Raw genomic sequence first — 25,413 nt, forward strand, 5'->3', positions numbered from 1 at the left:
GGCTTTCTGTTTGGCCGAAGAGAAGGAACAAGGGACCGGGGCTGGCTTTTTTAAAATCCCTTTGCTGTTTGATCTCTTTGGAGCAACTGATGTCTGTTGTTTTACTCTCCCCCCTTTCATTAGATTACGGAGAGAGGGGAGGGGAGCTGGCGTATGTGTGACCTTTCTGTAGCGTCTGTCAATGTGCCGCATGTGTTGCCTCAGCTGAGTGATTATGCTCTGGCACAGGGCAACTTTGTGGTGTACCAATGAGAGAGGGAGAAAGAGGATAATGTCCCTCTGAGGGCTAAGGAAGCCAGCTGATAGTGCTATTTGACAAGGAAAATAAACGGGATTGGGGTTGGGCACTGTAAGAGAAAGAAGCTGGGGAGGGGCCATAGCAGGTTGAATCCCCAACATCTCTGGATAGGCCTGGGAAACATTCCCATTCTGAAAAGCTGGAGAGCTGCTGCCATTAAATGTTGACAATACTAGGTTAGATGGACTAAGGGGTCTTATTCGGTATAAGCCAGTTTCCTGTGTTTCTGAGTGAGACAGGGCAAGAGGGTGTTAGTCCTTCGGTTTCTTTTAAAAAAGGCTGTACTGTCAGAAAGAAAATATAACGATAGGGACATGCTGTGTGAGATAAACGGTACCCTGGAGGTATTTGCTCCTGCACTATCAGATCTGTCATGCTTCTCCCAAAGGATAAGGCTTTTTTCCATATATATTTTTTAAAAAAGTTTCTACCAGCTCACCACTCTGGGAATTATATGGAAGATAAAAAAGGGAACTGAGGGGGGGGGGATGAATAAATCTCTCTTTGCGTGTTTACTGAGCATTCATCACAATTTGTCTGTGCAAAGTTTTCAGTGAGGTTATACCATTTTCATGGAGAATTTATTCTGATGTGCTTGCGGGGAGGTGAGAGGAGATTGCGTGAAGCGAGTGGGTTCCCATGCTTAGCGGTGCATTTTCTCATCACTTCCCTTACTGCAAAAAGCCCGGTGGGAGAGCAGTAACCACATTAGCAAATGCACTTTTGGAAAGGTTTTACCAGATCGCATGTGTTATGTGTTGGGAAACGCCCTAGGGTCGCCTGCAAACCCCGGAACTCTGAGCGTCCTCTGATGTGCGTCCTCCAGGGCACTCAGCAACATATATCAGCTTGATATATGCACACTAATCTTCTGGCATAACACAGCAAGAAGAGTGTGACATCGTAGATCTAAGCTACTATTTACACACTATATACAGACTACAGCATAATGGCGACCGTTCTCTTCAGCTCCGAGAGAACAACCAAAGTGAAAGTACGCTACAAAGTACATACAGCGAAAGAGAGATAAGGATGTCTTCTTTTCCCACAGTCTTCTCAGACAGGCGTGTGATTCACACCAGTCACATTTGCAGCATCGGCTGCATGAAATACTAACGTTATATTCAGTAGTGGGTGGCGTGGTAGGGTAGCAGCTCTCACCTGACCTCCTTCTGGTTATGTTGCTGCTGCTCACTGGGATTTAGAGGGTTGAGGGCAAAGCGGTGGTGAGGTCCATGCAGCGCAGATACACCAATGGAGCCAAATCAGTTTGTTTGCACCGTGCCAAACTCCTTGCTGCCTCTCCCGCACCCCCTTTGTTGTTGCTGTTGGCATCTGTCTGCCCCGAGAGACAATGGAGTGCACTTCCGAGGGTGAAATCAAACCATTGCATTAGCAGCACAGTAGTGTTCTCACCCTCCACCTCACAGTAAACAGCAGTGGTGTGGCCTGTTGAATTAAGGGTAGCAAAAACACAGCTAATAAGTTTAAATCATATCTATGACTGACACCCTTCTTTGGAAATTAAATCAATGTCCAGGCTTTAACATCCAAAAACTTTACGTGCAGAAACATAATATTTACAGTCACAGTCTCTTCTTCTAACTTCCAAACAACTGTATTTTCCTCTCTTTCCAGAGCTCAGCGCTCAGCTGAGGCCATGCCTTGCAGCTCCTATGAGAGATTTCTGCTTTTACCTTCTCCTGCAGCTTTGCTCTTTTTTCTTTCAAGCAGGAAAGAAGTACTCCAACACTCTATTCTACTTAGCAGCGTTGATATGGATTTAAAGGGGGTTTAGACCACATTCTGGTCCATTGAGTGGGGTTAATCTCATAGCCTATGTCATTCTCCCATTGTTTTGATTGCGTCTAGGGGGTTTGTGGGATTTTTGAGTAGTATTTTGTATATTGCGGATACCATCCCTTTACCGTTTCCCTTGTTGTTAGGAGGAGGTTTTCGAAGGTTGTCAGGGGCCTAGTTGCTGCTGATTTTACCGTTGGGTTGTTTAAGGGGGCATGTAGTTGGTGTTGTGTTAACCAGGGCATTTGGGTGTCTTCTAGTTTGTCTTGTATTTCTTGGGTTGACAAAGGTTTGTTGTTTTTATAAAAGTCTATTAGGCGATATAAGCCTTTGGTTTAAGCAAAATAGAAACATCGCCACCCGATCCCACCCATCTTTTCCCCTCCACCCCTTTTCTTCCTAATGTCTCAACAAATGAAACTGATTTGTAAAAATGTTACATGGAAAAAATGCAAGAGACATTACACATAATTCTGTAAAACAAGAAAATCTTTAATTTAAAAGAAAATGGAAATAATAATAATAATAATAATAATAATAATAATAATAATAATAATAATAATAATAATGGCGGTCACCTTGTGATTCAGCCAGTGAGTTGGTTATAATTTTTTTTTTTAAAAAAAAAGCAGTGTTCACAGTGGATTCTAAAGCACAGCCATCTTGCTTCACATCAAAATGGAATCTCTCCTTCACTAAATACCTCCCATGTGACCAATGGTAGCCAATCACATGAGAATTACTAGAGTTCAGTTGCCAACCAATCAAATTTAAACACATAGTAATGCATACAAGCATTTACAATTTCAGTGAATTAAATTACTATACTTAACATGGCCAACAAGAGCTCAGGTGAGTGATGACACCCCAACAGCATCCTGTTATCACAGAGGCTACCCAGATGCCCAAGAGCAGGATTTTAGCACACGAGCACTTTCTCGCCTCCTGAGGTATCCAGCAGCCAGTATTCATAGGCATAATGGCTGGGAGCCATTGATAGACTTCTCCCCTATGAATCTGCTGAATGCTCTTTTAAAGCTATCCAGCATGCTGCTGCTTATATTTCTGTAAGAAAAAAAATATATAGAAGAATGTATGACAGCCCAGAGTGATTATTTTGCAAAGGCAGAGCAGCATCTGAGTCTAGAATGAAGAAAAGAGTAGATTAAAACAGCTACTTGAGTCTTGAAAAAAAGGGGGGGGGGATTAGGTTGTCAGGTGAACTGAAATGAATATCCGGATATTTAAAAAAGAAAAAGAAAGGAAGAAATTGAAAAGGCTGCCAGACATGATGGAAGAAGCTCACTCTAAAGACATTCAGGCTCTGAATAGAAAAACCTGAAAGCTCCTAATAGACCATTCCCAATCTCTTTGAATAGTAAACTGTGGTTTGCTTTGTATGTCATGTTCGGAAAAGTGATCACAGCACCAGTGGCGAGACAATGTTTGATGGAACTTGAAATATACTCAGAGTCGAGTGTGGATTTCATGCTCTTTATTCAGCTCATAGTAGTGAGGAATGAAAGTTCCCCCAAAATATCTGCTTTATGTACATTATTTACACAATGGGTCGCACGTGATTGGCTAACTCTGGGATTCTCCTGTAGGCCAATCAGGTTGCGGATTCACTTCCACCTGGAGCTGGATTGGGTGGCTCCTGCGGACCAGTCATGCTGCTGCATTGTTCTAGGGCCAATCAGACTGCTGCATTCTGGATCCTTTTGTTCTAGGACCAATCAGACTGCTGCATTCTGGACCCTATTGTTCTAGGACCAATCAGACTGCTGCATTCTGAATCCTATTGTTCTAGGACCAATCAGACTGCTGCTTTTTGGATCCTATCAACTCAATACATAACAGAACTTTAAAACATGAAAGAGTTTCCTCTGTTCACAGCATTCCAGATGGCAAGAATCTTGGAGAACTTCGTGCAGCAATTCAGGCCTGGCCAAAATGTGTGTATCTGAAAAGAAATCTTTCTTCAGAAGAGGGAAATTGTGGACGACGACAACTGCTTGGCAAAATTATTCAGGCTAGGAAATGGCAATTCGGTGTCTATTGAACATTGACACGAACACTTACTGATCTTTCCAGATGTGACATCTTTAGGTCTGGCAAGCCAAGGGAAGTTAATAGCAACTAAATTGTCCAAGACTTCAGATAGACAATGCAGGTGCTGAGAGCAGGGGACCAGCCAAGAATCAAAGCCTTCCAAAGTCTGGTCTCAGCATTTGGTGTAGAAATCTGGAGAGGCAATTTGAAGTACGGATAATGTTTGCAGTGTACTGGAGCGTAATTTTCAGCTGAATTGTGCCAGCAGCTAGAAAGAGTGTGCTCTTGATTCCTCCTTTCAAATTGGGCCCATGGGTTTATCTGCCCCATGCCTGATGTCAGGTGATGGACAGGCTTAAAAAGCTGCTCTACACGTGCCATAAAATACCTGTTTTCCACAGCCTCTCTAGGAATGCAAATGAAAGGGACTAGAAGGCCACCATACACAGTTGTTACTGGTGGACTGTCATAGTAAAGTTTTTAAGCAGGCTCTGTGAAAGGGCAGCAAGCGGTGGATTTTCCCACATTGCTTTTCCCATTTCTTCAGCCCTCTGTGATTTACAGAACATCACCTGTTGGACCAGAAGTCATTTAATTTTATCATTTTCTACCAGGAGACTTCAATAGTTTACACTGCTCATCACTCTGAAGGATGACGGGCCCGGATATCCCCTCCAGCGAATTAAAAAATAATGAAAATAATGAAAAGACAGAACCTGGATCCAAGAAAAGCAGCGATGAAGCCAACAGCTTGCCTGCCGGGTTATAGCAACCATGAATCTGAGAAAATGAAAGGATTTGGGGTTTTCATTTTGGAAGTAATTACTATGAGCTCTCTGTCCATGATATTTCTTATCACTGCAGCTCTTTAGTTTAACTGGGGCCGAGACATTGTGGAAATTGGTTAAACTCGATGCATAAATGTTTGCAGACCACAGAGACCTTGAAGTGGGAACCATGTTCTGCTCTTGGTGGTTTATTTTGCTGGGCTCAGATTTCCATTCCTCCATATTTAAGCCATGTCCTGGCATACTTTTCCACAATACCTTTCCAGTTATATACCATCTAAGAGTGTCACCTAAATGATGGATGCAGGAATTTTTTGCTCATTTAAAACTCCTTGTCTGTCTGCCTGCCTTCCTGCCTCTCTGTCTCCTACCTGCTTATTCAAATCATGCAGAAATGGATTTTTTTTATTTGTTTTATAAAATAAAAGCATAAGTAAACTGGGCAGGTGAGGTGGAATTGATGAATTGGCTGCTTACCCTCCCCCCCAAAGTCAGAAACAAATTGGAATTGGCTAACACGATTTAATCCAATTTCTACTATAAACAATGCAGATGTGTTTTATCCCTGGTATTGCTGCAGTCAGAAAAGGGAATGCCAGGAATGTGTACAGCTAGATGAGTAAACCTTGCGCCAGACAATCTAAATTCAAACAGGGAATTCCATCCAGCCATTAGTTGCTAGAGAATGTCAAGCTGGTCGATGGCATTTCTGGACCTTGGGGGCATTGAGAGGTTTCAGAACTGTAGGCAGTTCAGATAGGATAACCCATGATTGGAGAATGAGAGCATTAGAAGAAGGGTGGTAGATCTGACCAAGTGTTCATCTCTAGACCCATAATTAAAGTGGCATCCAGCTAATGCTCAAGGATTTCAACTTGTGCAATGGCACTTCCCCTCCCTGTCCTTTCCCTGTGCACGTGCTGCACCCTCCCCAAATATTCTCCGGAGTTTTAGGGAAAACCTCAGAACAGATTTAGTGGAGGCACGGTGGGAAAAGGAGAAGTTCGACTGTGCAAGCAAAAATCTTTGCACATGTGGAATGTGCCACTTAGCGCTGCACTGAATACAACTCCCTATTTTTCAGATTGGCTAGTCCGATGCCTTCAAGAAACCTAGAAGCAGGGCACTAAGGTAAAACAAGAAGAAGAAACCAGCCACATTTCACACTGCAGCTTCCAGCAGCTGATACTCAGGCCAGTGGAAGTCTTTGGCAATCTTTTGCAAGGTCAAAATTTGTAGAGTTGTAAGTCCAAACCTCCAATGGTTCTTCTCAATTATGGATCTTCTCAATTTGGCACCCCATCAGCTGGGTGCTTAGTATGGTAGATCTACTGGCACTGCCCTAAATCTGGCGCTGCTCAGGCTCATGCAGTCGCTGAATCTGCTGACTCCTTTTAACTGGAATGACTATTAACCATGGAGAGACCTGTCCTTTGTGAGTTTGTCTAATCCCTTTTTTAAATCCCATGTAAGCTAGCGCCCGTATCTTGAGGCTCTGGATTCTGCGAATTAATTAGGCACTCTGTAAAGTACATTTGTCTTATCCTGAAGCTGCAGTCCATCAATTCCATCCACTGTACTGCCAATCAATCAAGTTCTGCTTTTGCAGAACTTTCACTTGCTTCATGCATCCTGGCTGCAATGGCAGAACTTTTGTGTAGGATAGAACCGACCTTAAACTTTTCCAAAGGGTGTGAGAACTGACAATTTTTCAAAATTGAGTTTTAGGTCAATCATTAGAATTGGACACTCACCTTTCAGAATCAAATGCATGGCGTTTGCCTTCTTTGGGTGGCTAACTGAATGCAGAATGTTCACTACATTATATCACATCCTTTCAAATATTGATTGATTCTGCATGTCGTAAGAATATAGGGGCCCTGCTGGATCAGATTAAAGTCCTACCTTGTCCACCATTCTGGTCTCATGATGGACAACCACGTAGCTATAGGAAGCCCATATACAGGGCATGATCACAATAGATCTTTATTGTTCAATGCTGTCAAATATTGATTGCTGCATATTGGAAACTGCAAGGCCATTTACTGGCCGAGGGAGCCGGCGTACAGCTTCCGGGTCATGTGGCCAGCATGACTAAGCCACTTCTGGCGAACCAGAGCAGTGCAAGGAAACGCCGTTTACCTTCCCACCAGAGTGGTACCTATTTATCTACTTGCACTTTGACGTGCTTTTGAACTGCTAGGTTGGCAGGAGCAGGGACCGAGCAACGGGAGCTCACCCTATCGCGGGGATTCGAACCGCCGATCTTCTGATCGGCAAGTCCTAGGCTCTGTAGTTTAACTGAAAGCACACACACCCCCGGCTAATACCCACATCTAATACCCAGGTTAGACTACTGCAATTTGTTATATGTAGGTCTGCCTTTGGAGACTGTTCGGAAATTTCAATTAGTTCAGAGAATAGAGCTGTTTCAAAATACTTTCCTGTTTCAGGCAATACTCAAAGCACCATGTTTAACTATTATAGCCCTACGAGGTTTGGGACCTGGATATTTAAAGGGTAACATCATCATTATTGTTGTTGTTGTTATTATCCTTGCTGTGGGATCACATTCATCCAGTGCTTTACCAACTGCATTGGCTCCTGGTGGAGTACAGGGTCAGATTTAAGGTGCTGGCTTTGACCTTTAAAGCCCTATGCGGCCTAGGACCCACGTACCTACGGGACCGCTTCTCCTGGTATGCCCCGCGGAGGACCTTACGGTCCGCAAATAACAACACTTTGGAGGTCCCAAGTCACAAGGTGGTTAGATTGGTCTCAACTAGGGCCAGGGCCTTTTCAGTACTGGCCCCGACTTGGTGGAACGCTCTGTCACAAGAGACTAGGACCCTGCAGGACTTGACATCTTTCCACAGGGCCTGCAAGACAGAGCTGTTCCGCCTGGCCTTTGGTTTGGACTCAGTCTGACCCTTATGTTTCCCTCCCCTTATGGTTTCGATCTATGGGCTACTTTAAAATGAGGCTGCATTTTAAATTGCATTTTAACCTGTATTTTAAATTGGGTTTTTTCCCCCTATTATATTTTTACTGTCATTTTACTGGTGTTAGCCACCCTGAGCCTGGCTCTGGCTGGGGAGGGCGGAGTATAAATAAAATTAATTTATTATTATTATTATTATTATTATTATTATTATTATTATTATTATTATTTACCATCTGGCTGGGTTTCCCCAGACACTCTGGGCAGCTTACAACATATCTAAGAACATAATCATCAGTCCTTAAAAATTTCCCTAAACAGAGCTGCCTGCACAGTCATTAAGAGCTTATTTGAAGGTCTTCCCAGTGGGGTGTTCAGAGGTGTTAGCGAGTGTCAGCCATGTCATCTTCCAGCAAGTATCTGTTGTGGCTAAGTTTTCCTTTGCAGTGGCTCCCCAAATTTTAATTTGCCCAGGTTCTTCCTGCTGTGCTTGTTTTATAGATTTTCATTGAAGGGGTCTTGATATATGTGGATTTTAATATTGTTATTTATTTGTTGAAATCATTTTGAAGGATAAGGTGTGGTAGACATTCTTCAGATAGATAAATATTGTCTGTTACATATCAGTCTGAGTGCCAGTTGATGCCAGCTGTCAGGATACTGTCAGGTGGTGGTGATGATAATGATGATGAAGATGATGATGATGATGATAATGATGATGATGATGTTTATTTATTTATACCCCGCCCATCTGGCTGGGTTTCCCTAGCCACTCTGGGTGGCTTTGAACAAAAGATAAAAAATACATTAAAACATCAGTCATTAAAAAAAATCCCTAAACTTCCCTAAATGGTGACTTCTGTTGCAAAACTTTGGCTGTCAGTGAAGAAATATCACTCCGTAATTCCCCGACCATTTTGCACATCCAAAGAACGGTCGCCACCATCGTCCTCAGGGAAGAATTTTAAGGAGAATTTTTTGGGAGTAGATTAATTTCTGCTCTAATCTAGGTATTCATTCTCTCTTTGCCCTAGTTTGCAATTAGAAAAAGATTCTCTAGTCCAGCACAGTTGATGCTGTCTGAAACAAGCTGTTTCTTCGTCTGTTGCAGAATGTAGTTCGTGGCACCAATCTAATTAAATCAAACACTTTAATTCATTTGCTGGATGAAGTAAATAATATTTGCATAATATTTACATAATATGTGCTGTGGTGTTGTTGTTGTTTTCACTGTCAGTGAAGTTTTTGCCTTTCCTGGTGTCCTCACATTTTTTATATTATTCAGCTTTGCATGTCTCAAGGCTGGTAGGGGAGGAGCTCAGGGCTCCAGCCAGCTAGCCAAGCATTCCGAAATACTTCATTCCACCCCCCCCCCCAGTTTCAAGATACTCCATTCCATTCTCCCTCCCATTTTTTTCTCATCTCAAGACTCAGTCAACATTCTGCAACCTCTGAGCATGTTGCTCACCCCTTATTTGGTTGTTTCTGGGGAGTGTTCTCTGGTCAATTTTTTCTTAAGCTTTTTTTTTTTTTTTTTTTTGAGAGAGAGAGAGAGAGAGAGAGAGAGAGAGAGAGAGAGAGAGTGGTTTTGGATTTGATATCACGCTTTATCATTACCCAAAGGAGTCTCAAAGCGGCTAACATTCTCCTTTCCCTTCCTCCCCCACAACAAACACTCTGTGATGTGAGTGGGGCTGAGAGACTTCAGAGAAGTGTGACTGGCCCAAGGTCACCCAGCAGCTGCATTTGGAGGAGCGGGGAAGCGAACCTGGTTCACCAGATTACGAGTCTACCGCTCCTAACCACTACACCACACTGGCACTAGTTATGCAACTTTCCAACGCTGGAAATCACTTCCCTTTTGGATATAGGTGGTCCCATTTTGTTTATGTAAAGACCCACACGCAGGCCCTACAAGTGTCCCTGTTTTCCATGGACAGTCCTGGATTTGCAGAAGCCGTCCCGGTTTCTGATTTGATCCCAGAACGTCCCGCTTTTCCTTAGGATGTCTCTATTTTCAACGGAGAAATGTTGGCGGGTGGGTGATCCCTGAGCCAAGGAGATAAGATACAACCTTTATTTTTTTAAAAAAATAATATTTATTGAGATTTTACAAACATTAAAAAGTTTCAAAGTTTAGACTTAACAAATAAGAACAAAAAATAACCTTAAAAAAGAAGAAAAAGCTACAAAAGTACAAAAACAGAACATATGAAAAATACAAAATAGAAAACAGTTAACAGAAAAGGGAAAAAAATCAATAATTTCATAACTTATACTTCATTTACTAGTTTCCTAACCTCCTCACACCTCCCTTTTTGTATTCCAGTTCAGATATTTAATTCAGCAAGTCCTTACCCTCTGTCATTTATCTTTACTCAGTATCTTGACCTGTCATAACCATGTATTTATAACCATTGTCAATCCATATTTACATATTCTTGATAATCTTTTTACCAATACCACTTAGTTTCCACCCGACATCATTTTAACATTCCTTAATTTTACAGTATTTCTGCAAATAGTCTTTAAATTTCTTCCAGTCTTCTTCCACCGACTCTTCTCCCTGGTCACAGATTCTGCCGGTCATTTCTGCCAATTCCATGTAGTCCATCACTTTCATCTGCCATTCTTCCAGTGTGGGTAAATCCTGTGTCTTCCAATACTTTGCAATCAGTATTCTTGCTGCTGTTGTTGCATACATAAAAAAGGTTCTGATAAGATACAACCTTTAGAAGACATCCGAAGGCTGCCCTCTATAGGGAAGTTTTAAAACGTTTAACGTTTTATTATGTTTTTATATACAGTCATACCTCGTGTTGCGTTAGGTTCATGTTGTGTCTTTTCGGCCTGCGAACGCAGCAAACCCAGAAGTGTATACTTCCAGGTTTTGCCATGTGTGCGTTCGCAGAAGTGTTTTGCGTGCTTCGTGCATGCACAGAAGCATTTATGTGAGCTTCGCACATGTGCAGATGCGCTCTATTGCGCCGCTTGTGTGCACAGAAGCGGCACTCTAGTTACGGACTTTTAGGGTGTGAACAGCACCCTGGAATGGATCGAGTCCATAACTAGAGGTACCACTGTATGTTGGAAGCCACCCAGAGTGCCTGGGGCAACCCAGTCAGATGGGTGGGGTTTAAATAATAGAACTATTGTTATTGTTATTACTGTTCTGGAATAGGATATCCCTATATGAGGAACGGCTAAGGGAGCTGGGCATGTTTAGCCTGGAGAAGAGGAGGTTAAGGGGTGATATGATAGCCATGTTCAAATATATAAAAGGATGTCACATAGAGGAGGGAGAAAGGTTGTTTTCTGCTGCTCCAGAGAAGCGGACACGGAGCAATGGATCCAAACTACAAGAAAGAAGATTCCACCTAAACATTAGGAAGAACTTCCTGACAGTAAGAGCTGTTTGACAGTGGAATTTGCTGCCAAGGAGTGTGGTGGAGTCTCCTACTTTGGAGGTCTTTAAGCAGAGGCTTGACAACCATATGTCAGGAGTGCTCTGATGGTGTTTCCTGCTTGGCAGGGGGTTGGACTCGTTGGCCCTTGTGGTCTCTTCCAACTCTATGATTCTATGATTCTATGATTCTATTTTCATCAAAATAATAATAATGTTGATGGTTATGTGTGACTTTGCTATTACATACCAGAGAAATTGTTCCGTGGATATCCAAGCAAGTAAAGAAGCAGATAGGAAGAGGCAAGGATGGTCCAGAAATCCTTCTTACCTGAATCTGGAGTTCTGAAAAGTGATGGACAGGTTGGCCTATTTACGATCCGCATCAGTTTCACATGCACTCAAGCACAGGTCCACCCCCATCCTGTTAGGTTAGTTTAGGTCGTTTGCCAGATGCGACATGCCGTCGCCTGACAAGCTTTAATGTCCCATTTCCTCCTGTAGTCTCAGGTTCATCAAAAAGAGCAGTATCAAAGATTCCGCATCCGAGTTGAAAAGTCCCCGGGTGGTTTCCTGTCTGCCTTAGTGTTTCTGCCAGCTGCTGGGATGCATTATAGCCTTCCCCTTCTACTTATGCCACCTGCCATCATTATGCCAACCAGGTGTCTGAAACCTTCCAGCTTTCCCTCCTGTAAACATGATCTGTCTTCTTCCGTCACTTGGCCAAGCTTTAGTTATACAGAGTCTGGTGTATTCGGCAAACTCTTCTCAAAGCATCTGCTCCTTCTTACATTTCTACCGGTCTGTGGGAATGAAGAAATGCGATAGAAACTGGGTGTTGGCATAAGAAATCTCCTTACACAGACAGTATTATTTTAATAGTCCACTCACAGTGGTCTTTTTCCATGCGGTTTTGTAGATGCTTTGCAGAGGCAAGCGTACAGAGGCAAGGTAATTATGGTGAACGTTGGAGAGTGCGTCCAGCTTCCATAGGTTTGTCCTCACTTACCCAAGGCTCATATGTATTGATTTCTCCTGCCTGCACTCAGTCCTTTGGCTAATCTGATAGAGCTTTAATTTGTTATATTTTAATAGATATAGGGACGCAGGTGGCGCTGTGGTCTAAATCACAGAGCCTAGGGCTTGCCGATCAGAAGGTCGGTGGTTCAAATCCCCGCAACGGAGTGAGCTCCCGTTGTTCGGACCCTGCTCCTGCCAACCCAGCAGTTTGAAAATACATCAAAGTGCAAGTAGATAAATAGGTACCACTCCAGCAGGAAGGTAAACGGTGTTTCCATGTGCTGCTCTGGTTCACCAGAAGCGGCTTAGTCATGCTGGCCACATGACCCGGAAGCTGTACGCCTGCTCCCTTGGCCAATAAAGCAAGATGAGTGCTGCAACCCCAGAGTCGTCCGCGGCTGGACCTAATGGTCAGGGGTCCCTTTACCTTTAATTGATATAAGAAGAGGGCATCAATCCAGTTGAAGCTAGGCAAGACTCATGAAACCAGAAAATGCCCCCCAAAAAAAACATTAGAGAGAGGACTCTAGTACACCTTGTTAATTGGGTAGAAAGCTACAGTGGTACCTCGGGTTAAGAACTTAATTCGTTTTGGAGGTCTGTTCTTAACCTGAAACTGTTCTTAACCTGAAGCACCACTTTAGCTAATGGGGCCTCCCGCTGCCGCTGCGCGATTTCTGTTCTCATCCTGAAGCAAAGTTCTTAACCTGAGGTACTATTTCCGGGTTAGTGGAGTCTGTAACCTGAAGCGTCTGTAACCTGAAGCATCTGTAACCCGAGGTACCACTGTATATCTATTGAAATATAACAAATTAAGGACCTGTCAGTTTAGCCAAAGGACTGAGTCTTGCCTCAGTTTCAACTGGATTGATGCTCTCTCTTTTTCTTTTTACACCCTTCTGCCTTTAAGATAAGCAACAGGCGGAACAGGTAAGGAGGAAGTGAAGGAATTCAGGGAGCTTGCACCCTGACTATAAGCGAACCAGCATAATGAACAAGAACAAGGAATGCAAAATCGCTTTATGACTCACCCTAATTATAACAAGAATTTGATAGATGCGTACATAACTGGGGAGTGTAACTATCTGTTACAAATACAGCAGCTAATTACATATGGAAGTACAGAGTATAATTAATGTTGCAGGTTTTGTGTGCAGTAACCTCTTTCTTTCCTACAGGGAGAAGAGGTTCTCCCGCCCTCTAGGATCTGCCTAATTTACTATGAAGTTGCATTTCTATAGGGCAGCCGTGCTTTACCACCCCTACCCCTTCTGCCACCCAGGCAAAATGGGAAAGGTCATATAGCTCACTGGCAGGGCACCTGTTGTGAAAGTTCCAGGTTCAATCCATAGTATTTCCAGCTAAGGCTAGGAGAGGCTTCCTGTATCAACCTCCAGAGAACAGCTGCCGGTCAGTGTTGACAATACTGGTTTTTGAGGACCACCTCTATTTCCTCTGGGGTGATTAGGACTGTCCATGAATTCTTGTTCCTTGGCAATTAAGGTTGAGCATGGTCAGTCCTGCTAGGAATTTTCTGATATCCTGTTTGGAATGTTGACAATGCTGAGATAGATGTGCCAGTGGTTTGGTCAGCATAAGGCACCTTCCTCTGTTCCCGCTGTGGTTCTCTGACCCACAAACACCAAAATGAAAAGCCAGCCAGCCTAATTTGCTGGAGTGTTTGATGCCTCGGTTTATTGGGGGGCTGGAGGGGGGGAGCAGTCTTGGGGCCCTACCACACTGCCCTCTGGAACAGGGGCTGGTCTGCAATTTCATCAAGTCACAGCAGAAACACCAAGATAGCGTCTGGAGAGGCGTGTACAGTGAAGAAGCCCACCCTCCAACCCTGCTCTGCCTAATTCCTTGCTTTCTCATCACTTTTGGCACACTATAATTTGAAATAATTACAAGCTTTTAGCTTTGTAGATACTCCCATTAGAACACATTCATATCTTACCCTTTTGTCTCCCCCCCCATCCCGCCTCCAATCTTCTACTTTGTCATTTTTTAAATAAATAAAAAAGATAGGGGAATTTCAACAGGTACTTTTTATTATTATTTAAGGAAAGGAGAAAACCGTGTACAACCATGGCATATTAACCATGATGATGATGATTTCCCGGCATCTTGAGTTGAATGCGTTTTTGCTGGAAGTGGACTATTATTTACATTAAGGGGTATTATCCTTCAGTTATTGTGTAGAAACTGCTTTCGAGACAGGCAAAGAGTATTATTATTCGTGGCTGTGCGTGTCGCATAGCTGATCGCTTGTCCTCTAAGAAATTGAGTGAAAACTATCCAATTGTCTTCGGGTAGATTGCGGACTCCTACGCTCACTATGTTAACAATAATATTCTCTCACTGCTGCTGTTACCCAGCTCCAACTGGAGTGCAATTGCAGGATGAGCAATGTATTACCAAAGAGGAGCACATTGGCATTTCAGCTAAGGATAGAATAATAGACCCCTAGAATGGACAAGGGCCATAGCTCAGTGACAGAGTGTCCTGACTTGCATCCAGAAGGTCCCACGTTCAACCCCCTGCATCTCTAGGTGGGTGTGGAAGAGAATCCTGTCTGAAGTTCTGGAGAGCCACCAGTGGTCAGTGTCAACAATACTCAGCTAGATGAACCAGTGGCATGACATAACATAAGGTGGTTTGATATGTTCCTAGAATCATAGAGTTGGAAGGAGCTTGGTAGGCCATGTAGTCCACCACAATGCAGGCAATACAGAGCTAGAGCATCTTCAAGAGATGCCTGTCCAGTGCCCTCGTGAGGACCTCACGCAGGGGAGAGCCAAATGCCTAGCTCCACTGTTGAAGTTCTTCTTGTACCATTAAGGAACTTCTCCCAATATTCACTAGAGACTTCACTTGATGTGCAAATGTCAGTTAAGAGAGCAGGAGGAGGAGTTCAAGTTCCTACAGTCCAGGATTGCTCAGGCTTCTAACCTGGGCCAACCCAGGGACCAACTGCCCCACCCTGGATTTAGCACTAGATCAGTTTGAGGGCAGGGCTAATGTTTTGTTTGTGTAGGGGTTTTTGGGGGGCTGGGTGACTCTAAGTAAATATTTGGTCAGGAGAGGAGCAGAGGAAGGAGGTGTTGAGTGCATGGAGTTGAATCCTGTGGACAAGCTTCTCCCACCTCCCGTGGAGAAACCGCTTGCGAAGGAACACAGGATTGAATATCCTGTTGCATGGAATGTTCGACCCTGTGGTGTGCTGATTCATGAGGCAGGCAAGAAAGAGGACCAGGCATCATGCAGGAAGAAGAGGCCAGGTGAGAAGGAGCAGCCAGCTGGGAAAGTCGCTTAGAAAGGCAACTTCCACCACTCACCTTCTCCCAGGAAGATGCAGCTGGTCGGGTAGGTCCCTCCTATTCTCCTAGGTGGACTTCCCACCCAACAACATCTACCTCTCGATCGATCGATTGATTGATTGATTGATTGATTGATCGCTTGCATTTACACCCCACCTTTTTCCCCAAGCACCTCAAGGTGGTCTACGTGGTTTCCCCACTCTTCATTTGACCCCCCACAACAACTCTGTGAGGTGGGTTAGGCTGAGAGGCAGTGACAGGCCCAAGGTCATGCAGTGGCTGCATGAGGGTTCGAACCCTGGTCTCCCAGGTCCACACCTGACACTCTAACCACTAAACTCCTCTGGCTCTCTTGCCTGACTTTCCTGCCTTGGACAGCTGTGCCACCTGAGTTGACCAGTGGCAATCCAGAGCTCTCTCAGCAAGACCCAGGTGACACCCAGGCCATACGTCACCCTGAATTGGCACACACACACATGCACATAGATTGCTTTCACACTGTTGATGTCAACAGTCTTGGCCCCAAGTGCACTGAGGATGGGGCCAGCATTAGAAGTCATCATCTGCTTCCCTCTGGGTGCATTCACTGTACATTTGTTTGTATTATTATTACACTTCTTAGTCACATTATACCAAAAAAAGAACCCCACCAATTATTGTTTTGTGGGGGGCCAGCTTCCAACATTTTGCCACCTGAGACAAGATGGTGCTTCCCCGCTACTTCCCACAGTTGAATCTTACCTCAATGCTCCTGTCAGTACCATGTCCCCTACCTCAGCTAAGAGCAGCAGGTTAGCTAGAAGAGCCAGGTCTGTCCCCCACCCCTTTGCTGCTCCTCTGTTTCCTGGGGTAGTTGACTCACTCTACCTCAGGGAAAAAATCTGCCTTATACTGGATTAGACCAGTGAACCATCTTGTTCAGTACTGCGTCCACAGCCTCCCAAGAGAGAGTGATTCCCTGCCCCATCTGGAGATGTTGGGGCTCAAGCCTGAGACCTTCTGTGTGCAAAGAAGCTGCTCTACTGCTGACCTATGGCACTTCCCTATAGCTGTGGTAGCGCTGTACCATCTGAGAGCATATGCAGTTGAGAGCCAGACAAAACAAAACTCCCTCTATAGAACTCTCTCTCCAGAGAAACCCTCCAGTGTAACTCTCTTTCAACATTTTAAAAGCAATATTTTTTAAAAACCCTCTAGAGGCCTTTTCAGCTTGTTTTTCTTTTCGAGTTTTATCTCTCTTCTGCATGCTAATGGTTTTTATTTAAATGTCAGCTTTGTTTTATAATTCGATGTTAATGTTTCCCTATTGCAATTTTGCAAGTCAGCTTGAGGGCCCAGCTTGGGTTGAAAGGTGGGAATGCGAAGGAGAGGAAAATAAAAATGATAGAATGATACCTTGTGTAGCGCGCACACAAGCACACACACACGCACAGTTTCCGTCTCATCTCTTCCATGCTGAATGCTTTCTCCACTTGCACTATGTCACAATACCTTCCTTCTCTTTATTTCAGCCCTCTGTAGTTGCTGAAAGCGCTGGACTACCAGCAGGGCACCTGCCATCTCTTTTCAACCTTAGAAGCAGGTACACTGTGGATTCGCAGCCGTGCCAGCTTCCCAACACATTCATACTAGTCCGCCCACGCAATATTGTGCCTGACATCTGCCACCACTGATGCTCTGGTGCCAGCAGACTGCTCAGTTCTGCGTGTTTGGCCATCAGGAACCAGACGGGACCCAACCCATTCTTTTCCAAGGGTCACAATGAACATCAAAGACAGAAGCTGTGCAAGGAGTGGAGAGGGGAGGGAGGAAGAGAGAGAGAGACCTGTTTGTGTTCCTGCTAGTGTCCTGAGCTAGAGGTGAAACTGCATGCCAAAAAAAACAAAGGTTCGTGCCAAAACAAAACAAAAAAGTTTGCGTTCTTTTCTTCCAAGCATGAACTTGATCATGGTTCCTTCTAGGCCCAATGTACAGGAGTGGGTGCATGCAAAGCAGGTTTTCTGCCACCTTCCCCTGTATGCAAGGTCCTAAATTGCATGCAGAAGGTCCCACAGTCAATCCTGAGCATCTTCAGGTAGACTGGGAGAGGCACCTGGCTGAAACCCTGGGGAGCCACAGACTTACTATGTTCCAGTAACATCTAAGGCAGGGATGGGGAACTTCTGGCCTTCCAGATGTTGTACTAGAATTCACATTCTCCAGATATGCTGGCTGTGTCCCTCCAACCCATTGACATCTGGAGAGCCACAGGTTCCCCATCCCTGATCTAAGAGCTGATGAAGAGAGCATCACCACCACCCCCAGTTCCTTCATTGATTGCCTCTGGTTTGTTGGCTCCCCTCTTCCCAAACCTTGAAACATGGAGATGTGTGGGTGTATGGCCCTTGTGGACAAGCTGTAGCTTAGTGGCAGAGTACAGGTTTTGCATGGAAAACATCTCCTGGTCTTGCCTTGGCATTTCTAGTTTTAAAAATTCAGGTAGCACAGGTGTGGGAGACCTTTGGTCCTCCGGATTTTGCTGGACTGCAGCTTCCATCATCCTTGACCATTGGCTATGTTTGCTGGGGCCGATGGGAGCTACATCTGGAGGTCCAATGGTTCCCCATACCTGATATGGCAGGAAAGACTCTTCTGGCCTGAGACCCAGGAGATCTGCTGGAACTCAGAGCAGACAATAGAGATAGATGGACCAATGATCTGAATCTCAATAGGACACCTTCATCTATTTATGTTAATATTTTAAATAAATAAAAGGTAGATAGAAAGACCATTTCAGCCATATGATGCCACAACTGTAAAGGTAAAGGGACCCCTGACCATTAGGTCCAGTCGTGGATGACTCTGGGGTTACGGCACTCATCTCGCTTTATTGGCCGAGGGAGCCGGCATACAGCTTCCGGGTCATGTGGCCAGCATGACTAAGCCGCTTCTGGTGAACCAGAGCAGTGTACGGAAATGCCGGTTACCTTCCTGCCGGAGCGGTACCTATTTACCTACTTGCACTTTGACATGCTTTCGAACTGCTAGGTGGGCAGGAGCTGGGACCAAGCAATGGGAGCTCACCCTGTTGTGGGGATTTGAACCACTGACCTTCTGATCAGCAAGCCCTAGGCTCTGTGGTTTAACCCACAGCGCTACCCGTGTCCCTTGCCACAACTGTAGAACAGAGTTATCTCAATATTATTTCCCAACTTTGACAGATGCTGTAATGGGTATGAGTTACTCGTGCATAAACTGGTGTCTCTCTAGGCTAGTTTGCCTTGTTAAACCTTTCTGACTGCACAGCCCTTGCTCAACGTGGCTGCCTCAATCGCTGGCAGAATCTGTCAGTGGGCGTTTCTTGAACCTCTTCCAACATAAAAGTTGTTTGACACCCAGTCTCCTCCTCTCACTGCACGGGAGTCTTCTGTGCAGGGAGGGCGTGGGCAGCGGAGGACCTGGGCTCTCCTCACTGATGTCCAGTGAAGAGTCCTGGAGCCCTCTCTCCGATTCCCCCATCTGCCCCCCTTTCTCCCTGGTGTTGCGCTGATTAGCTTCCCCCTCTACTGAGCTGTTTCTCCCCCTGCTGCTGGGTCCTTCGCCAGCATCATCTGGGAGCCTCCCCTTTGCCTCTCGCTCTGATGTCAGTTCCCTGACAGATGCTGTTCAACCAGTACAGTCTAATCACAAGAACGTAGCAAGCTGTCTTATACTGAGGTCAAACCATTGGTTCATCTAGTCTTTCCTTGTCTACTCTGACTGGCAGAAGCTCTCCATAATTTCAGAATGATTCTATTTCCTACTGGGAGATACTGAGAATTGAACCTGTAACCTTCTACATGAAAAGCAGATGTTACCACTGAGCTACAAAGTGGTACTGTGCAGACTCTGATGTACCACCTCTGTGGCAAGTAGGCCTACGTCAGAGGGTGGCTGAACACTGCTGTCCCATTCTGCAGTTTAAAAATGGCTGCTAACCAGGAAGTTCAAATCATGCTATTGTCCTAGGCTTGATGACATTAATTAAGAGCACCTCTCTTCCTTAATTTCACATTCTGCAAGGACTGGGAGAGTTTCTGATCCTGAGGGTGGTAATAGTACCAATGGACCAGCAACAACATGTTGCAGTCTGAGGTGCTCGTGTTCAGGGTTCCAACCAGTCAACCATGCCTTCTTCCAGAATGTTCCATTTCTTCCGCAACACATAAACACACAGTTTTTCCCTTTTCCTCAAACAGCCAGTCAGCATTCCGTGCCCACTGAGCATGCTTCTCCCAAGCCTGCTAACAAGCTCCATCTTTAGCTACAAATAGATTTAGTACCTAGATAATTTAGTCTGCTATTAAAATGTAAGATGATGAGTGTTGGTGTGGCTAGAAGGAAAAGAAGGTTAGAGGCTGGTTGATGATCCATTATTATTATTATTATTATTATTATTATTATTATTATTATTATTACCCCACCCATCTGGCTGGGTTTCCCTAGACAGTCTGGACAGCTTTCGGCACATATAAAAACACAATAAAATGTCAAACATCAAAAACTTCCCAATTCAGAGCTGCCTTCAGATGCCTTCAGTTGTGTAGTTCTTTATGTCCTTGACGTCTGATGGGAAGGCCCTCTGCTTGGTTCCCTGTAGCTTTACTTCTTGCAGTGAGAGAACTGCCAGAAGACCCTTGGAGGAGGTCCTCAGTGTCCTTAATGGTCCACGAATCTCCCTTGATAGGGGCTGATTCTTAAAAGATGGTTTCAAGATAGTAAGAGCTTCTCCAGAATGTTCCAAAAAGAGAAGTGGGGAGAACCATGAGAAGTTTGAGGAAGTACACACACCTTTCCCAAGTCTGCCAGACTGAAAGGAGGGGCTGATGATGTCTGGGAAGAGGAACAAAAGGAGAAGCTGTTGCCTGAGATAGCAGGACACAGAATGAGGCAGACATAGAGCAAAGCAGAGGGGAAGACAGTGATGAGCTGACAGCTGGAAGGCATCTCAGGGGGTTGGTTTGGAGCAGCTCCCTGGGAGGCTGATGTGAGGCAGTGGATTTGGGGCTTGCAGGAGGACTTAAGCTGCTTGGTCCCACCTGGGCTCTGCTTGTCTCTTTGTAAATAAATTACAAAACACCATGATCTCCTCCCCGGTGATCTCTCCTCCAAAGGAAAGCAACATTCTGTGGAACTCTGCACAGTTCAGGCATGTAGGGGTGGATGGATGAACCTGTCAATTTCTGTTTCCGTTCCTCATTCTTCCAGGCTTAAATTCAGATATCCACATTTCTCTAGCAATTTGTGATGTCTTTTTAAAAAATGTCCTCTTGATTATCTGTCAGAATTTTAATACTGTACACACCTCTCATAATACGTACATTCACCAAATGTGCACATGTATCGTAATATGCACATACGCATTTTGCAAGCCATTCCCCCAAATACAGTGTATTTGATACATTATTTTTACTCGGATGTGTATTTTTATGCTTACCCCCCCCCCGATATATGCATCGCTGTGCACATTATTTTGTTGCAGTATTATTCGGAGAAATACAGATTTCAATGGGAAAGTGGACATTGCTTCGAGAAGTGTGACTCAGTTCGTTTTCCATAAAATGCAAACGAAATGGAATTTCTCCTCCATTCCTAGTTAACAATATTTTTTTTAAAAAAATAAAATTTATTACTTTTCCAACAATTTAAACACAACAAAAAAAAGACAATACAATACAAAGACACTACATAACACTAACACATTAAACTAACAAAACAAAACAAAAACCGTTTAAAACACATCAAACAATTTCAACACTTTATCTTTCATTCACTTATTTCAACGACCTCCTCACACCTCCCTTTTTGTATTCCACTTCTGTTAATTGTTCCAGCAATTCCTTTCCATCTTCCTCTGTTTTCTATCCTATAATTATCTTGACACATTCTAACCTTATTTTTTCCTTTAATACTCTATTAATCTATTTATACTTAGTTCCTTATAGCATTTCTACTAAAGCCATATAACTTCATTCCAACATTTTTCTAACATTCATTAATTTTACAGTATTTCTGTAAATAGTCTTTAAACTTTTTCCAATCTTCTTCCACCGACTCTTCTCCCTGGTCTCGGATTCTGCCAGTCATTTCCGCCAGTTCCATATAGTCCATCAACTTCATCTGCCATTCTTCCCGGGTGGGTAAATCTTGTCAGTGGCATAGCATGAGGGGTGCAGGGGGGGCCGGCCGCACCGGGCGCAACTTCTGGGGGTTAGGGTTAGGGAGCGCAAATCCACGGGTTAGGGGGCGCAAATTACTTGCCTTGCCCCGGGTGCTGACAACCCACGCTACGCCACTGAATCTTGTGTCTTCCAATACTTCGTAATAAGTATTCTTGCTGCCGTTGTTGCATACATAAAAAAAGTTCTATCCTTCTTTGGCACCAGGAGAAAGGCCTCTGGTTTCTCATCCCTAGTTAACAATACACAGTAAGGTTGTTTGGGGAAGATCCCTTGTCTAGTTTGCCCTGTATAGCCCCCCATTTTTCCCTTTGAAAGAATTCCGTTTTGCTTGTTTTAAAGTTTTCCCAGATACCAGTCAGGCAGAGAAAATAAGCCTGCCTCATGTTAGTACCAGAATCATGGGAGAAAGGAGCGCAAGCTTCAGGAGGGGGCTGTTAGAATTATCCTTGCATTTTTATGCAAGGACCCCGTTATAACACCGAACAGAAATTGCATGCCTATCCCAAGTCAAAAGAAATCTTACCTCGGGCATACTGCTTTTGTTTTTAATTTCCTTGGCGTGTTAGGTTGGGTCCTTTGGAAGGGAGGGGAACCCCGCAACACAAAGCAGCTCTCGCCACGAAATTCCCCAGCCCAAGCGTCTGGTGTGTGTGCCTGTCAAAACCCCCGTTGCCCTTCCAAACTATCTCAGACATTTTGAGCAAGGGAGCATTCAGGGAACGTGAGTTAGCAAGGGGGGGTTGTGACATTAATGGTCCGAAAAGGCTTTAAACGTCAGGAGGTAAGGATGACGGCGCTCGACAACTGGTGGCAGGTCAGAGGATTCCTCCAGATTCTGCTTTATTAACAATTAGGGTGGTGGTTCTCCGCCTCCTCTCCCCCCACCCTTCCCTCACCCCCTAAAACAACAACAACAACTCCGGTGCGTTTGGGCTTTTCCGACGAAGAGAAGATGTGACAAGTCTGAGAGGTAGGATTTCCGCTTGGGAAACAAAGGCGTCTCTGGCTGCTCCCGAGGGCTGTATTGTTTTATTTCGGCTGCTTCTGGGAGGGGGGGGGGATTCTAAGTGGATTGGGCATGCCGGATGCGGAGTCGGGAGAAAAGAAGGTTTGGGGTGCAGAAGGGGTGTGGAGGGTTCGCTTCTCATCATCGGAATGGAGGAGGGGGAGAAACCTGCCGGTATTACGAACTGAGTGTGTTTCGGTGAATGGCAGCTGTATTGTCTCGGGAGCGCAACGCTGGTCGTGGAAGTGATGAGAGCATCCTTGTTTTGCTTCCCAAGTTGTACATTCCACACTGTATTTCCCGGAGAGTTTTTTTTTTTTCTTCTCTCTCTCTATCTCCCCCTTTTCAATAGAAAGGAATGCACAGAGGTCACAAAGGCAGCACGCCGGTCTCTTCTCGGTCATTCCGGCTGGGTTGGGACAGGAGTTGAGGATGGAGGGAGCAGGCAGAGGCTATGGGAGGAGAAGGTGGGGCAGGAAATGAGTGGAGGGGGGCCAGAGCCTTGAAAGCGGAGGGGGCGAGGGCTCTGTGCTCTTAGCATGCACACCGAGTCCTCCCATCGCCACCACCGTGCCGAGAGAGAGAGAGAGAGAGAGAGAGAGAGAGAGAGAGAGAGAGAGGTGGGGAGTCTGTTTCTTTGAGTCAAGAGCCATCGAGCATAAACCCCGTTGGAAAGAAGAAGGAACCGGGCAGTTCATCATTTTGTATAATGGCAGGCAGGTTTGGCAAAAGTCTGTGGTCAGTGTTCCGGCTGGACAAGAATATTGTGTTCATGATGAAAGAGGGCCACCTATATTTCACTTGCTCACTCTCAGGGTTCTTTAGAGACAGGGTCAAACAGGGTTTAGCCACAGATCTTGCTTTCAATAACAGTGTCCTGCCACGCAGTCTTTCAAAACACTATGCCTCTGACCGTCTGAGAAAGCTTAATACCCAGTGCCAATCCTGAGGGATGTGATCACTCCTAATAGGTCTGGAAAAGAGGACTGCCTCCTATGTTTTAATGAAGACTTCATCCAGTCAAGACTTTTTGTCTTGGTGATCGTGGGCCAGAGTGTCACTGAAGGAACATAGAATTGTTGGATCATCTAGTCCAACTCCTTACAATGCATGAATCTCAACTAGATCATCCATGACAGATGGCCATCCAACCTCTGCTTAAAAACCTCCAAGGAAGAAGAGTCCACCACCTTCCAAAGGAGATGGTTCCACTGTTGCACAGCTCTTACTGTCAGAAAGTTCTTCCTGAAGTTTAGTCAGAATCTCATTTCTCATAACTTGAAGCCATTGCTTCAAGTCCTACTCCCCAGAGCAGGAGAAACCAAGCCTGCTCCATCTTCCATGTGACAGCCCTTTAGATAGTCTTCTCAGTCTCTTCCAGGGTAAGCTTACCCAGCTTCCTCAACCATTCCTCATAAGGCTTGGTTTCCAGACCCTTGGTCATCTTTTGCACATGTTCCAGCTTGTCAATATCCTTTTTAAAGTGTGGCACCCAGAACTGGTCACAGTACTCCAGGTATGGTCTGACCAATGCAGAATAGAGTGGTACTATTACTACCCTAGGGTGGCGCTGTGGGTTAAACCACAGAGCCTAGGACTTGCCGATCAGAAGGTTGGCGGTTCGAATCCCTGCAACAGGGTGAGCTCCCATTGCTCGGTCCCAGCTCCTGCCAACCTAGCAGTTCGAAAGCACATCAAAGTGCAAGTAGATAAATAGGTACCGCTCCAGCGGGAAGGTAAACAGTGTTTCCATGTGCTGCTCTGGTTCGCCAGAAGCGGCTTAGTCATGCTGGCCACATGACCAGGAAGCTGTACGCCAGCTCCCTCGGCCAGCAAAGCGAGATGAGCGCCGCAACCCCAGAGTCAGTCATGACTGGACCTAACGGTCAGGGGTCCCTTTACCTTTATTACTACCCTTGATCTGGACACTATACTTCTGTTGATGCAGCCTAGAATAGCATTAGCTTTGTTTTTACTGCTGCATCACACTGTTGACTCATGTTACACTTATTGTCTACTAAGACTGCTAGATCCTTTTCACATGTACCCCATCTTATATTTGCAGCTGTTTCTTCCTATCTAAGTGTAGAACCTTACATTTGTCCCCATTGAAATTCATTTTGTTAGTTTGAGCCCAGTTCTCCCATCTATTAGAATCATTTTGAATCCTGATTGTGTCTTCTGTGGCATTAGCTTGGAGTGATCTGCGAATCTGATGAGCAACTCCTCAATTCCTTCATCCAAGTCATTTATAAAGATGTTGAACAACAGTGGGCCCACAGACAGACCCCACTTTACTTTTTCCCCAGGATGATGAGGAATGGTTGGTGAGCCCTCTTGAGTTTGGTCAGTCAACAAGCTACAAATCCACCTAAAAGTTACCTTGTCCATCCCACAGTTTACCAGTTTCTGTGCAAGAATATCATGGTGGACTTGGCCAAAACCTTTACTGAAATCACTATGTCTACAGCATTTCCCTGTTCCACCAAGCTTGTAACCCTACCAAAAAAGGAAGGAGATTCCTCTGGCATTACTAGTTTTAGAGAAACCCATGCTGGGTCTTAGTAATCACAGCATCTTTTTCT

General features: G+C 44.8%; 1 protein-coding gene across 4 annotated transcripts in view; it reads left to right on the top strand.

Annotated features, from left to right (window-relative positions):
* KCNMB2 (potassium calcium-activated channel subfamily M regulatory beta subunit 2) overlaps positions 1 to 25,413 on the top strand; it is a 307,790-nt gene that overhangs the window by 74,245 nt on the left and 208,132 nt on the right. The window contains exon 1 of one of the 4 annotated variants that reach the window (XM_083504572.1): positions 22,376 to 22,792. The exons of the other annotated variants lie outside the window; for them this stretch is intronic. The gene's annotated coding sequence lies outside the window, so the exon portion shown is untranslated. Of the gene's footprint in view, positions 1 to 22,375; positions 22,793 to 25,413 lie in introns of those variants that run through there. 4 annotated transcript variants of the gene reach the window in all.

The sequence above is a fragment of the Podarcis liolepis genome (assembly GCF_965112155.1).
Source record: "Podarcis liolepis genome assembly, chromosome: 5".
NCBI lineage: Eukaryota > Metazoa > Chordata > Lepidosauria > Squamata > Lacertidae > Podarcis > Podarcis liolepis.